This window comes from Oryctolagus cuniculus, chromosome 7 (assembly GCF_964237555.1).
Source record: "Oryctolagus cuniculus chromosome 7, mOryCun1.1, whole genome shotgun sequence".
In the NCBI taxonomy this organism is placed as follows: Eukaryota; Metazoa; Chordata; class Mammalia; order Lagomorpha; family Leporidae; genus Oryctolagus; species Oryctolagus cuniculus.
Window position 1 is genome coordinate 164441369 of NC_091438.1, and position 5016 is coordinate 164446384.

The window sequence follows — 5016 nt, forward strand, 5'->3', positions numbered from 1 at the left end:
TTAGTGGGTTGATGGACACACGCGTGTTAGTGGGCTGATGGACACACGCGTGTTAGTGGGCTGATGGACACACGCGTGTTAGTGGGCTGATGGACACACGTGTGTTAGTGGGCTGATGGACACACGCGTGTTAGTGGGCTGTACATCTGCTGCTTTACTCTTGACTGATGCTCACTGAACCTGACACTTTGAGCTTTTGTGCAGGCGTCCACCTCATTTTGTTCCCCTGCTGGGCCCCAGGGTGCCTCTGACTCCCAGGGTCTCAGGCAAAGCTGCAATGAGCTCGCCCATAGCTGTCCTGTCAGTCTCGGGGCGTCCTGCAGTGGGCAGCACTGGGCACAGGTGAGCTCCGAATGTCACCAGACGGATGCTCTGTCTACGCTTCCCCAGCAGCACCACGGCCAACCTTGCACACAGACCAGGATGAAGTGGCTGTGGCTTCTCTTCTGTTCATTCAGTTCAAACAATGTTGAAATAAGAACAAATTTATGACAATGCTTTTATTGATAGGATGGATAAAAGGTGTCCATCTGGAAGGGACTTAACTCACCTTATAAACAAGACTTTCTTCAGGGAAAAATGTTAAATGTTGACTACCTGCATCCGTGATTATGCCCTAAAAAGGGGAGATAGTTAGGTCTATCTTAACCTTTTTTTTAAAAAAATGATTTATCTATTTGAAAGGCAGAGTTAGAAAGAGGCAGGAGATACAGAGAGGTCTTCCATCTGCTGGTCACTCCCCAAATGGCCACAATGACTGGGGTTGGGCCGGGCTGAAGCTGGGATCCAAGGTCTCCCACGCGGGTGCAGGGGCCCAGCCACTCGGGCCATCTTTCGCTGCTTTCCCAGGAGCTGCATCAGAAGTGGAGCAGCTGGGACTCGAACTAACCTGTGCCCATCAGGGATGCCGGCATCGCATATGGCAGCTTTACTGGCTATGCCACAACGCTGGACCCCTATCTGAACTTCGTGATAGTAAATGGGGCTGTTGCACTGCTTCTAGTGGCGCTTGAAAACTTCCTTGCAGTTTCTCAATAAGAAAATAGTTCTGGCATCAACACTTCAAACACCTATTTGGTGGGAAAAGCTGATGATGATATATGATGTGGAGGGATATTTTAACTTCTGATTATTCTATTTTTATCTAAATTTCTATTAATAATTTGTTATTTTATTATTTTCTTTGGTATTAATTGATACAATCATTTTTAAACAAAGATTTATTTATTTGAAAGGCAGAGTTACAGAGAGAGAGACAGAGGTGTTACCGGAGAAATTTGAGGGTTCTTGTCTTCGTGCAAGAAAGAATTCAGGCGTGAGACAGAGTAGTGGAAAGTAGAAAGTTTATTAGGGCAGGGACATCCGTAAGAACGGATGGGCACCTCTCCAGACAGGACCTGGAGAGAGTGCCCGGTCTACATTTAGGCCGGGGGTTTTTAAGGAGATGGGTCTCTGTCTTCACACATCTCCTCCTGAAACAAAGGACTTTATGGCTGTAAATAGTAAGAAGCTCCTATCTGAGTTTTCCCCTGAAGGTATCAGACAGGAGGAAGCCTAGCTGGCGCCATCCTGGGTTCAGAGGAAGGGTGAGCAGGACCCCCTAGAGAATGGGGATCCGGAGCAGGGTGTTTGAGATGCAGAGACTGGGCTGCACCTGGGAGACTGTGGAAGGTTTGTCAGGCAGAAGGGGCGGGGACCTCCACCTGGCAGGTTATCAGGTGGAAGGGGGCAGGGCAGGATGTGGACACTTGGCTGCCCCTGAAACATTATCGGGATGACTTTGAGATGTAGATGCATATGCTGGACGTGGAAGTCTTCTTTTTAGCCTTTGTCATTCACACATAAGCTCATACTTAACTTCCTAGCTAACAGAGGCAGAGAGAGAGATCTTCTATCCACTGGCTCACTCCTTAAATGGCTGCAATGGCTGGAGCTGGGCTAGGATGAAGCCAGGAGCCAGGAGCTTCTGGGTTTCCCACGTGGGTGCAGGGGCCCAAGGACTTGGACTGTCCTCTGCTGCTTCCCCAGGCACATTAGCAGGGAGCTGGACTGGAAGTGGAGCAGCTGGGACTTGAACTAGCGCCCATATGGGATGCTGGTGCCGCAGATGGCAGCTTAACCCCCTGTGCCACAGTGCCAGCCCCGATCTTCCATCTCTTATGCTTACCTGATAGAATATACTGGCTTAGCTCTCTGCTGTGGCCCGGGAGTGCCAAAATCAGTGGAGGATGGCCCAAGTGCTTGGGCCCTGCACCCCATGGAGACCAGAAGCACCTGGCTCCTGCCTTTGGATCAGCACAGCGCGCCGGCCGCGGCGGCCATTGGAGGGTGAACCAACAGCAAAGGAAGACCCTTCTCTCTGTCTCTCTCTCTCACTGTCCACTCTGCCTGTCAAAAAAAAAAAAAAAAAAAAAAAAAAAAGAATATACTGCTTATATCCAGCTTTCTGCCATTTTCCATGTTGAATGAAGACTGTGCATTGCACAAAGAGCTCTAGACACTTTCCTTGTTGAATGAATGTCTGCAGGCCAGAAAATCCATCACAGATCTACATGTGTGTTCTTTTTCTTTTTTCTTTTTTTAAATATGGAACGCTTCACGAATTTGCGTATCATTCTTGCGCTGGGGCCATGCTAATCTTCTCTGTATCGTTCCAATTTTAGTATATGTGCTGCCGAAGCGAGCACTACACGTGTGTTCTGATACTTTGGGATTCACATGAGCACAAATTGAAAAAGATAGTAGTAACCACTACAAGATGGGAAAAGATTAAATTTATAATCCTACAGTTGGGTTTCTGTCTATTACATTTCACTCCCAAGTCCAAACTCCCAACTAATCACAAATAGGGGCTGAACTGTTAAGAATGTGTGAACTAAGAGTGTGTTTCACAAGGCGTCTGACACAAGGGTACACTCCCTGCTTGCCAAGAGCAAGAGCTTTGCACACGGTACACCCTGGACAAGAGCCGTGTACACGGTGCACCCTGGACAAGATCCGTGCACACGGTGCACCCTGGATAAGAGCCGTGTACATGGTGCACCCTGGACAAGAGCTTTGCACACGGTACACCCTGGACAAGAGCCGTGCACACGGTGCACCCTGGACAAGAGCTGTGCACACGGTGCACCCTGGACAAGAGCCATGTACACGGTGCACCCTGGACAAGAGCCGTGTACACGGTGCACCCTGGACAAGAGCTGTGCACACGGCGCACCTGGATAAGAGCCGTGTACACGGTGCACCCTGGACAAGAGCCGTGTACACGGTGCACCCTGGACAAGAGCCGTGCACACGGTGCACCCTGGACAAGAGCCGTGCACACGGTGCACCCTGGACAAGAGCCGTGCACACGGTGCACCCTGGACAAGAGCCGTGTACACGGTGCACCCTGGACAAGAGCCGTGCACACGGTGCACCCTGGACAAGAGCCATGTACACGGTGCACCCTGGACAAGAGCCGTGTACACGGTGCACCCTGGACAAGAGCTGTGCACACGGCGCACCTGGATAAGAGCCGTGTACACGGTGCACCCTGGACAAGAGCCGTGCACACGGTGCACCCTGGACAAGAGCCGTGCACACGGTGCACCCTGGACAAGAGCCGTGCACACGGTGCACCCTGGACAAGAGCCGTGCACACGGTGCACCCTGGACAAGAGCCGTGCACACGGTGCACCCTGGACAAGAGCCGTGCACACGGCGCACCTGGATAAGAGCCATGTACACGGTGCACCCTGGACAAGAGCCGTGTACACGGTGCACCCTGGACAAGAGCCGTGTACACGGTGCACCCTGGACAAGAGCCGTGCACACGGTGCACCCTGGACAAGAGCTGTGCACACGGCGCACCTGGATAAGAGCCGTGTACACGGTGCACCCTGGACAAGAGCCGTGCACACGGTGCACCCTGGACAAGAGCCGTGCACACGGTGCACCCTGGATAAGAGCCGTGCACACGGCGCACCTGGATAAGAGCCGTGTACACGGTGCACCCTGGACAAGAGCCGTGTACACGGTGCACCCTGGACAAGAGCCGTGTACACGGTGCACCCTGGATAAGAGCCGTGCACACGGCGCACCTGGATAAGAGCCATGTACACGGTGCACCCTGGACAAGAGCCGTGCACACGGTGCACCCTGGACAAGAGCCGTGCACACGGTGCACCCTGGACAAGAGCCGTGCACACGGTGCACCCTGGACAAGAGCTGTGCACACGGTGCACCCTGGACAAGAGCCGTGTACATGGTGCACCCTGGACAAGAGCCGTGCACACGGTGCACCCTGGACAAGAGCCGTGCACACGGTGCACCCTGGACAAGAGCCGTGCACACGGTGCACCCTGGATAAGAGCCGTGTACACGGTGCAGGGCACCCTGGACAAGAGCCGTGTACACGGTGCACCCTGGACAAGAGCTGTGCACACGGTGCACCCTGGACAAGAGCTGGGCACACGGTGCACCCTGGACAAGAGCTGGGCACACGGTGCAGGGCACCCTGGACAAGAGCTGGGCACACGGTGCACCCTGGATAAGAGCCGTGTACACGGTGCACCCTGGACAAGAGCTGGGCACACGGTGCAGGGCACCCTGGACAAGGCTCCGTCAGTGTTGGCTTTGCTCTAGGAAGCCTTACCTGGGGCTGGCAGCTCTCTGTTGTGTTATGTTTCCCCTTTTTGCCGTGGACCCACTGACTGCACAGCTGGCTACGGAGGTGGCCTTCGCTAGGGGCTGTGGTGCCGGGCTGTGCTCTCAGCAACTGGCTCACATGAGAAGCTGCTTCCTGGAGGGAAGCTGATTTCAGGGCGTGTGACTAGCTACGGGATCATCATGGGACTTTACCTGTCCTGAATACACAGAAGAGGCGTTAATGACCAGACCCTGTCCATTGGTAATCTTCCAGCGAAACCTGTAGGTGAGACTGGAAGGGATGATCTGCAGCCAGCGCTAACACTGGAGTGACTTAGCACGAATTACTGCAGTGGAAGATAGCTCTGCTTTTCCCCCTAAAATTGA

General features: G+C 53.4%; 1 non-coding gene across 1 annotated transcript; it reads right to left on the reverse strand.

Annotated features, from left to right (window-relative positions):
* Positions 1-2580: 2580 nt before the first annotated feature.
* Positions 2581-2687, reverse strand: LOC138850755 (U6 spliceosomal RNA). Its single transcript, XR_011390935.1, has one exon. It is a non-coding gene; the product is annotated as a U6 spliceosomal RNA (small nuclear RNA).
* Between the last annotated feature and the right edge of the window lie 2329 nt (positions 2688-5016).